This window comes from Danio rerio, chromosome 16 (assembly GCF_052040795.2).
Source record: "Danio rerio strain M-AB ecotype USA chromosome 16, GRCz13ab, whole genome shotgun sequence".
NCBI classification, from domain to species: Eukaryota; Metazoa; Chordata; class Actinopteri; order Cypriniformes; family Danionidae; genus Danio; species Danio rerio.
In genome coordinates, this window is record NC_141036.1 from 3,595,987 (window position 1) to 3,607,500 (window position 11,514).

At 38.2% G+C, this 11,514-nt stretch overlaps 2 protein-coding genes across 2 annotated transcripts in view; one reads left to right on the plus strand and one right to left on the minus strand.

Moving 5' to 3' along the window:
• Positions 1–11,514, minus strand: part of csf3r (colony stimulating factor 3 receptor) — a 320,054-nt gene that overhangs the window by 247,713 nt on the left and 60,827 nt on the right. The window contains exon 3 of the mRNA XM_087284875.1: positions 300–427. The gene's annotated coding sequence lies outside the window, so the exon portion shown is untranslated. The remainder of the gene's footprint in view (positions 1–299; positions 428–11,514) is intronic.
• The window catches only part of LOC137487869 (uncharacterized), a 240,859-nt gene that overhangs the window by 163,265 nt on the left and 66,080 nt on the right, over positions 1–11,514 (plus strand). The window lies entirely within an intron of this gene.

An 11,514-nucleotide genomic window follows, 5' to 3' on the forward strand; every position in this document is an offset into this window, starting at 1 on the left:
TATTCACATTCATCCGCAGTACACAGGTCAAACAACTTCTAGTTTTCAGGGTTTTTTTTGTGTTAATTTTCGTTAACTATGATAACCTTGCACCATACCACACTTTCAACCTCTTCTGGAAATGATACCCTTTAAGATTTCACGCACACAAACATATAAACCAGTGAACCATCCGCTGCCTGGCACTATCTCACAACGCATGGGAGTGACAGGGAAAATTTGTGAAGACATAATTCATGATGCCCACCCTCAAGCAGGCATGGGACGTGTTTCAAAGCTCTTACGCACTAGAAAGTCACCTTAATGTGATGTGGCGTCTGGTGAGGATTCCTCCAGGAGGCGCATCAGCTGCAGGATCGACCCACGGCAGGATGACTTTACACCCCCAACGAAGACTTCCAAAACCAGTTACGACTGCAGTCCGCTCCTGCCAGCAAAGACAAGCAAGGGGACTAAGTGAAAGTCTAATATACAATATAGGGTAAAATATTTGCTCATGTATTTCTTTATGAGTTATTTCTGCTGAGAATTTTGGTAAAAATCTGTGGATTTTTCCGGGATTATTTTGGGAGTAACAAAACTAAAACCTTAATATGTAAAATAAAAAATAATATTTTTTAAACTTGTATTTAATGTTTAAAATTCAAATACAATTAAATTCACTTTATTTGAAAAACAAAGCAAGTCTCTCATATAATATCTCTACTAAAAGACAGAAAATATTACTGTACAAACTGCATTGTACATAAATCAGATGAACATTTTCATATCAGTCAATAATATTACTGTAATGATTTAAAAACGGAATACATAGAGATTTTAACACATTTACTCAAGTAAATAAATAAAATTAATGATGGGCTAAAAATCTGTGGAAATTTGCAGAAGTAAATAAATAAATAAATAAAAATAAATAAATGAATAAATAAAAATTTATAAATAAAAATTATTAAATAAATGAACAAATAAATAAATAAATAAATAAAAATTATTAAATAAACAAAAAGATAAAAATGAATAAATAAAGTAAATAAATAAACAAACAAATAAATAAATAAATAAATAAATAAATAAATAAATGAAAAAAACTGGCTTGGATTAAAATTTAAAATGTTGGGTAGTAATTAATTTCTTGACTATTTTTTTTTTTTTTTTTTGAGAATTACTAATCATCAATTGCCACAAAATGGGTTTAGAGTGTAAAAATACATATGAAAAACTGCTTGCTTGTAATTGGGGAAAGAATCTGCAGCTGAAATACAGTATAACAATGGCGTTTCAACTTTAACTGATGTAAGTGACATCCATAATTCAAGTCAATACCACATCGAAAGTTTTCCCAGGGAAATATGTGAAGACTGATGCAACTGCCTTTTCTTCTAAGAAGAAATTTTTACCATATGAAGTTTAAAAAGGAATTCATTATCCAGAACGTTGTGTGGCGATGCAAATAAGATGATTCCTTGCAGCTATAAGTCTTATTATTATTATTATTATTATGATAATATTAATAATAGAAGACAAGGAAGAAATAAAAACTAATGCATGCTTAATTTGAAGTAGTAATATAGTGCTTCAAGAGCAATACTGCATATTTGCAACAGTTTGACCACACAAGTGTGTAAAATAAAAAAATTAAAAAAACTAAACAACCATGATTAAATGAAAAAAAAAAAACTTTTTGTGTAAGAAATTTCCACTATGTATTCACATCTAAAGGTATATTAATAGTTGGAAAAAAAACTATGTTGCCAATTTTAAAACTTTAGAGTTAGCAATTTAATTATTTAATTCTGTAGAATATTGAAATGTCTGGATCTTGCTCACTAATCAAAGATTACAACAGTAAACGGCACAATATTAATTAAATAAATAGTTCGGTTTGTATTTCTGTAATGAGCCGGGGTACAGGGGAGATGAGAATCAGCATGCAGTTTATTAAGAGAATCGTCAAGCAGGAAAGATCAAAACAGGAACAGACAGGAGCATGCAGATAATTCAAAAGCATAGTCACTGTCCAGGTGAATGGTCGAGGCAGGCGGTAAAACAATGTAAAAAGTAACAGCAAAAGTTCGAAATACAAATTCACCAACATTAACCCAATAAAAGGGTTCTAGCAAAAACCGTCCCGGAAATCATTAAAACAGATTTTTAAATAGGTGAAACTCTTATAAATGCATTCTTACTGCAATATTGCCTAAAAAAGTCTATAATTAGGTAGGCTGTGGCGTTCAACTGGTTGTAAGGGGCCCAAAGTGTATCAAAAATGTATCCCCAACACCACTACACCACCACCACCAGCCTCACCATTAATACAAGTCAGGATGGATCCATGCTTTCATGCTGTTGACGTCAGATTCTAACTCTACCATCCGACTATCGCAGCAGAATTTGAGAGTCATCAGACCAGGCAATATTTCTCCAATCTTCTTTTGTTCAATTTGGGTGAGCCTGTGCAAATTGTAGCCTCAGTTTCCTGTTCTTAGCTGACAGGAGCGGCACCCGGTGTCATCTTCTGCTGCTGTAGCCCATCTGTCTCAATGTTGGACGAGTTGTGCATTCAGAGAAGCTCTTCTGCAGACATGGGTTGTAGCGAGTGCTTATTTGAGTTACTGTTACTTTCAATTAGCTAAAACCGATCTGGCCATTCTCTGGCATTAACAAGACATTTGCGCCCACAGAACTGCCGCTCACTGGATATTTCCTCTTGTTCAAACCGTTCCCTGTAAACCCTAGAGATGGTTGTGCGTGAAAATCCCAGTAGATCAGCAGTTTCTGAAATACTCAGACCAGCCCATCTGGCACCAACAACCACATTCAAGTCAGTTAAATCCCCTTTCTTCCCCATTCTGATGCTCGGTTTGAACTGCAGCAGATCGTTTTGACCATGTCTACATGCCTAAATGCATTGAGTGGCTGCCATGTGATCGGCTGATTAGAAATTTGCGTTAACTTGCGTGTACCTAATAAAGTGGCCGGTGAGTGTGTGCGTATGTATGTATGCATAATGAATGATTGAACGAAGGAAACCACAACTACAAGATGAAAATATTGATTATTCAAATATTTATTCATATATTTATGACTCCGTAAGCCATAATTTTTCTCACTATTAAGGCACAAGAATATCAGCAATATTCATTCATTCATTTTCTTTTCGGCTTAGTCCCTTTATTAATCAGAGGTCGCCACAGCGGAGTGAACCGCCAACTTATCCAGCATATGTTCGACACAGCGGATGCACTTCCAGCTGCAACCCATCTCTGCAATCCAGCCGGCAGCTAGCTCTCTGCAACTCTCACATGGTCGCCCACTGAAGCTAAGCAGGGCTGCGCCCGGTCAGTACCTGGATGGGAGACCACATGGGAAAGCTAGGTTGCTGCCGGAAGTGGTGTTAGTGAGGCCAGCAGGGGGCGCCCAACCTGCGGTCTGTGTGGGTCCTAATGCCCCAGTATAGTGATGGGGACGCCATACTGCTCTTTCGGATGAGACGTTAAAAATCACAGGATGTCCTTCGAAAAGAGTAGGGGTTTAACCCCGGCATCCTGGCCAAATCTGCCCACTGGCCTCTGTCCATCATGGCCTCCTAACCATCCCCATATTCCAATTGGCTTTATCACTGTCTCCTCTCCACCAATCAGCTCAAAATGACTGCCGTCGCGTCATCCAGGTGGATGCTGCACGCTGGTGGTGGATGAGGAGATTCCCCCCATTGTGTGTAAAGCGCTTTGAGTGCCCAGAAAAGCGCTATATAAATGTAAGGAATTATTATTATTATTATTATTATTATTATTATCTCTGGGAAACATCCATACACACTCATTCACACACATACACTACAGACAATTTAGCCTACCCAATTCACCACGTTTTTGGACTTGTGGGGGAAACCGGAGCACCCGGAGGAAACCCACACCAACACTGGGAGAACATGCAAACTCCACACAGAAACACCAACTGACCCAGCCGAGGCTCAAACTAGCGACCTTCTTGCTGTGAGGCGAACGTGCTACCCACTGCGCCACTATCAGCAACATATTTGCATTTTAAAATACATTTAAAAAGGCACATTTAAAAAGTCTCATCATTTAATTATAAGGTATGTGACAAGAATGACTTTTTGAAAATAACTGTAAATAATTTGCGCAGTGTTTCATGTAAATTGGGTTTGCACCAGAGGCTCGACTGACACTAAATATTCCGAAAGATTATTACAAGATATTTGTTTACTCGTTTTCTGTCATTTTCACACTTTTGATTCAGCGGCATGCATAATCTTCAGTTTACAGCTTCCGTTTTTTAAATCATGCCGCCTTTTAAAGGGTGAGATCAAAACCTGATAAACATCATATGGTGGATTTCTTATCAAGGCAAAGCATGCAGAACTAATCTTTGTGCAGAACTGTGATGTTGATCGCTTAAGCAAGATGTCTGGTCTACATAAAAACCATTAGGAGACCAATATTCCATATTTAAATCCCACAGCTAAGGTACGATTGATTTTCAGCCTATCTGCAGTACATTTTCACATCAAAGCCTCCGGAATAAATACAGACAGTGCATTTCATGTGTGCTTTTGTTTATGTGACATGTCTTGTCGATGCGCGGCGGCCACCTGGAGGGCGGAGAGCACACGCCACATGCCTAACTAGCAGCAGGTTGCAATTAATTGAGACTCTACCCTTATTATTTTGCTCATTTGCTGAAAATGGTTGTCAGCTTATTGCTAATGAGCTGCCAAGGTCACTGCTAAACAGCACTTGAAATGAAATGCGCAGGGACAAGCGATCCAGCTGTCTTTTACTGGTGTTTTTTTGTAATCGTCGCTGATTTTATCATGCGTCGTGGGCAGCACATAGTTTATGTACATTTCAGTCAATCATATCATTCCACAGCGGCACTTATGAGGAATTTCTAATTATATTTAATTAGGCTGGATTTAATTAGATGAATGTTAGCAGCATTAACTCTGAGGTAAACTTAGATAAAAGTTGCACATTCAGGGTATTACATTATAAACTCTGGCACGCTGTGTAAATTCAGTGTGTATGTGTTCAAGGCATGAGTGTGTATTGTTCGTGTTTTCATTTGCCTGGAAATCTAATGTTGATTTTAACGTCAGAGAACCAAGCTACATCGATACGGGCAGATTTAATTTAAAATACAGCATTTTCTCTATATTTTAGACCTCCGTCTACATAGTCTTGGATGAAAGCCAGGCATTTTAAAGGATTCTCGGCTAAATATAAAAATATATATGTAATATGGTATGACTGCTACAGCCATATCACCCTGCAGCCCAAGACTGGTTGCTCACGGAAGCTAAGCAGGGCTGGGCTTGGTCAGTACCTGGATGGGAGACCACATGGTAAAAACTCAACACAATCTCACGGCAATTCGTAACTTTTTGATTTGGTGGCTAACTCGTATGAATTCGTACAATTTAATTCGTACAATTTAGTACGATTTGCTCATCCCCGAATACGTACGAATTAGCCACTAAACTGCCAAAACGTAAAATACTTACGTTTTCTCATGAGATCAGGCTGGAAAATTAGGTTACTGTTGAAAATGGTGTTAGCGAGGCCAGCAGGGGGCGCTCAACCCGCAGTTTTTGGTGAGTCCTAATGCCTAGTGAAGTGAAGAGGACACTATACTGTCAGTGGACGTCATCTTTCGGATGAAACATTAAACGGAGGTCTTGACTCTCTGTGGTTATTAAAAATCCCATGGCACTTCTCGTAAAGAGGAGGGGTATAACCCCCGTGTCCTGGCCACATTCCCTCCATACATCCTTATCGGCCTCCCAATAATCCACATTGCAATGTTTAAAAACAGTGTTCCTCAAAGAAAGATGGAAAGACGAGAAATCTGGAGTTTCAGTGCTTAAGAGACAAGGGCACAAGCCTAAGCTAAAACTGTGATCTCTAATCCCTTAGGTGGCGCTGCATCAAAAATCCTCATTCATCTATAAGCGGTATCAGCAGATGGGCTCAGGACTACTTTGACAAACCTTTGCCGAGTACCACAATATGTAGTTACATACACAAATGTCAGTTAATACTGTACTGTGCCAAAAGGAAACCCTATGTTAACAGTGTCCAGAAGTACGGAAGACTTCTCTAGCCAGGGTCTATCATGGCATGGGGTTGTGTCAGTGGCCTTGGCAAAGGAATTATTAATGTGGAAAAGTACCTTTCCACTAAGCAGTACGGTTCGGTGCACTTTTATGGCCTTTTGCACTGTCAAAAGGTACCAAAAAGCGAAATGTACCGTACAACAAAAGGATATCAAAAGGCACCGCTAGATGCGCAGCTGAACACTATTGGTTTACAGAGATATGTCACTAGCACGTGCACAAGCAGGAGAATGAAAACAAAGGAACCGCCATTTTTTAAATACACAGCCAAGAGCCAAGACATTACATCATAATAATAAATACATAATCAAAAAAAAATAAATAAATAAATATATATATATATATATATATATATATATATATATATATATATATATATACATAATAATAATATTATAATATAATTATAATATATGTTTATAACATAATATTATATATATAATAACAAGCCATGGTCGACCCAAGCTTAAACAAACCTTGTTGTCGTCTTGATGAACAGCCACAAAGCCAAGAAGAAGAGCAGAATCTACTCTGTGCCTATAGTTGTTGTTTGCAAGGCCATTTAAAGCACAAGCGGTTTCGATTTCTTGCTTGTGCTCGCCGTGCGTCTATTTTTGAAAAAATGAGCTACTTGAGCTAAAGTTAATAACGCACACGTGATTATTGAAGTGCTTCTAACATCTAGACCTTTCAGAAGCGCACAAAAGAGTGAAACGTGAAAAAACAAAAGAGCAAATGATTCTTTCAGCAACCTAACACATGGAGAAACTATTATCATCACCTTTTGGATATTATAAACTCAGAACAACGAAATTACCTTCTAACAGAGTTTACATGTGCTGCTGAAGATTACAGACACAGATGAGAGGTTTGCGCTGACTGTGGGCTATATTGCGTGTGTTTTTTAAGCCAAATAAGGACTAAATGTCTGCTGTGTGTAGTTTATCTGTAATTGGTAACATATCGAAGACTGTAGGGGGCTGTATGTGTTCATATACTGTATGCTGCATTTATTAATCTATTTTATATAACTGCTTATGTTACAGTAAACTATTTCGTCCTATTATTGATCTGCAGTTATAATCAAATCCTGTTTATAGTAAGGTTAATAATGAACATCTATACTGAAGTATTTATGTGTATACAGCCTCTGAGATGTGCTTCTCATGATATGTGAACGGCCCGTACAGCTTTACTTTGACATTTCCTCAAGCGAGAATGACGTCGACTGAAACTTTGTCATATACCACGGGCACCAAAAGGGTACTATTGGCCTTCTTTTCCAGGACCACTCATGCATATTTCAACAAGACAATGCAAAACCACATCCTGCGTACAGTTCAAAGTCTTGGCTGCGGAGGAAGAGGATACAGGTACTTGACTGGCCTGCCTGCAGTCCTGACCTGTCTCCAATAGAGAATGTGTGGTGCGCTTTGAAGTGACAAAGAAGACTCCGTACTGCTGCCCACTTTAAGATGCGTTTGCAAGAATAATGGGAAAAAATTTGAAGTACAACAGAATGGAAGTGATCACTTGCTTGTGAGCCCGTGACAGTGAACAGCCAATAATCAACTAGCAAGTGGGTGCTTGCAGGCAACTTTAAAACAATACAGGTTGCACAAATAATTTTCAGGAAAGACCATTCTCAAAAGTGTAAAGCTCTTTGCCCATTCAAGTGATCTAAAAAGATGTTCCAACATATGAAGCTTATTAAGATCTGTCACTTATTCCATTTCTTTTCAGCTGTCTGTACTGTAAAAAGGTAGCATATGTAGACAGTGGGAAGCTCAGCTAGCAGCCATGGTCTATGCGATGCACTTTTATCCTCAACACGAAGAACAGTAAAACCTCAAAGCCATCTTCAAATATAAGCTCCCAATTATGAGGAAACACTCATTGGAGTATAACTTTTTGTTTTTAATTGTGACCAGAGAAACTGAAAGAGAAATCATCACTGAGTTGAACCGATGTATTTTCTAGAGCACCTCTGTTATTTCTGCACTTCAGCGCCTGATGGTAAACCTGTTTCAAATGACGATGGTTAAGCCGGTGTGTGTAATGGAGTGAACTCGGCACACCGTTCTGTCACACACTTGGCTTTGAGCTGTCAAACACAGAACGAGTGGCTACACTCCTCCTCATTGTTAAAAGAACTGTAAAGCTCAGCCTCATTATGTCCAGCCGGTGCTTCAGCCACTCTACAGGCTGAAAGATACCTTTCCCCGAGACGGAGCCAACCCTCCGAGTCTGAAGAACAGATGCGTTTCACATTTACCGGCTGAAAAGAACCACCGAAATCCTTCTCCTGGACTGCCTATTATTTTTGACAAATGCGAACGATAATATTATGCTGTACAGAGATCTGCTTTTGTAGATGCTTGCCTCTTTTGTGTGTTTAATTACCCAAACCCCTGCGAACCGTCATTGTAAAGTGACTCCCTAATGGATTTCCAGTGAGTTTGTGGTTTCAACAATGTATCATGGGTATATAAGGGTCACTAATCTTTATTCGGCAAAAGATAATGTATTGCGCTAGCCTTGGTCATTTTGTCGCCGTAAATGCACTGCGAGCTAAATAATAAATTATAAATAATGTTCCCATTGCACAATTACTATAAATATTAGAGCGCAGGCCCACTACACTTAACTGCCCTCACTAGTCATGCATTGATAGAAGAGAGTTCTCTCAGTGGAGAGCAATAAGCATTTATTGAGAACTTATAAAGTCCATTAGGGAATGTGGTGTTTTTCTCATGGTAAAACTAGCCTACTTTTAGCGTATGATCATTTAAATGCATCCGTATTGGGTTTCAATGTTAATACATGGTGCCTTTGCTTGCTATGTTTAATGCTTTGTGTATATACAGTACTGTGTAAAAGTCTTATATACCTGTCAACATTGGGATGTGAAAATAAGGGATATGCCCAGGGCTTGACATTAACACCCGCCAACCCACCAAATGCGGGTAGATTTCGGCGGTGGCGGGTAAGACAGACACTCCCACTAGCCACTTTGGCTGGTTGAAAATAATTTTCCCAGATAGTAATTCTTAAAAGCAGGGTTCGACACTAAGGATGGTCCAATATGCATGCACACGGGATCGAGAAGCAACACGACTTACAAAAATAAGTGCGTTCGCAACTTTGCGTGAGCAAAGCAGGTGAATACCGAATGAGAGGATAATCACCTGCGCTAACAGCTGAGGTGATGCGCGCGACTGTTTATAACGCGTGCGCGCTCCCGTTTCCTTTTGTGAAGCAACTCTGTCTAGAAACACAACTGATGCGATCAATTCTCTTTCAAATAGACTGAACAAAAAGGGTGGAACATCCACAAACTTGCTGCTTTCAAGAGTTCCAGAGTTGATTTATTGTAAGCAGCGCCAATTGCTTTCGGTTTAACCATTCTTTAAACGGATTATTAACCGTTATTTATCAGTAACCATGCGTGTGTTATCACCCTTTCATTATCACACAGTATGTTTTTTACCTGCTTTCTTTTGCATTAATTTGGTTTAATTATATATATATATATATATTACAATAACATTGCTTTAATGGGAGAATAACTCCCCATTTATGTGTAGTTAATTAGTGATCTGGGTCCTTTAGCCAGGACATGTGACTGTGCATATGTTTTGTTAAATAAAAAGTTTAGTATTCAGCTATATTTTGCATGTTATCACACATTTAAAATTTGTGGCTAAGAAATGATTAACTATTTATTTATAGTGTGGTCAGAGATAAATTGGGTAAATCCTTAATTTTGGGCTCTGAAAATTATGAAAACTAATTGTAATATATGAAACCCGACCCATTTGCTCATGATTATTGAGCAAGCTCATACACGACACACAAAAAGTGTAATGGCATGTAGAGATAACGCAAACTCTAAATCAAGTAATTTTAGCTTGTCAAAGTCATATTTATGTGTATAAAATATATTTTCCCAACAATAAAATTGTGGCTAGTGAAAATGGCGAGTGGCTAGTAATGTTGAAAAACTACTAGCCACAGTGGCTGGTGATCAAAAAAGTTAATGTTAAGCCCTGGATATGCCCAATAAGAGTTTTATTTTCAAGCATGATATTGGTCTCAAAACGTGCTGCTAATGTAATGAAATCATATTTGGGGAGAAAAATAGCTGATTGAAACAAAGACAGTCATGAAATGGCCTCCACAGAGTCCAGACCTGAATATTATATACAGTCCAATATTACAGGCAGTATGAAATTCACCTGGAGATAAAAAAAGAAAGATAGAAGATGCTAAATCTAAGGAAGAACTTTTAGAAAATAATGAGAGATGCTTGATATTGGGTAGCATGCGACTTCAGAAAAGACAAAAACCAAAGTTAAAGCTGTTGCTTGGTGCTGAAGAGGTCACGTTAAACAGACTATTGATGCCAGTCTTTTGATTGCAAAAGTAATTTGGTTCTGGACATTGTCTACATATTTCCAATATTTTCTGTATTTTAAAGGTATATTTCACCCAAAAGTAATGCCCTCTCCATACCTTTTACATATATAGATTTTAATTGTTTATACACATATATAGATATCATCAGGGCCGGAGTGGGACTCCTTTTTTGCCCTGGAGTTTCAAGCCTTAGACCGGCCCACCTCAGTCGACGACTGACTATATTAAAATATGGTTATTTATTAATTCAGTTTAAATGACACTAGCACGTCTTTTTCAAGGACACAGCTGCTTTAGAACTTCAAATGTTTTTAATAAATATGAGAACATTAGTTCTTTATAGATATCCAGTCCTTTGTAACGGTCGTCACACAAAAGAAAAGAAAATATGTACCTCTACATAAGTAAACCAAACAGTATTATATGTCTTAAAACTGAAAATGAAAAATGTTATTATAGTCTGGTGAGGTTCGAATTCGGATTGGTGGCGGCGCAACCACTACCCCCACTACACAATACAACCACTAGACCACGTTGCGCTGTTGAATATTGCACTGCACTCTTTTTTGACCCTACTCTTTTTCTCCCCTTTTTAGATTTCTGATCAAGTTATGTCAGATTTATTAATGTAGTGAATCATCTGATTTTCATCGAGCAGGTGTAATTTTCATTAATATTAATTAATATTCACTAAGGTGCCACTGTTTGGGGTGGAGTGTTACATCATCATTAACCTGCAGGCTGCATTTTGCTCACGGGGCTGCGAGAAAATAAATAAAAAGAGCAGAGCTCAAAATAATGAATAAAAAGAGTGAGGCTATGGTCAAATAAAGAAATAAATGAAAAAAAGTGCAACTTCTGAAGGCTGATTTATACTTCTGCGTCAAGCGCAAGCATATGCTACGGCGCTGATGCATAGCCCTACACCGTGGCCATAGGCGTCGCTGACATGCACC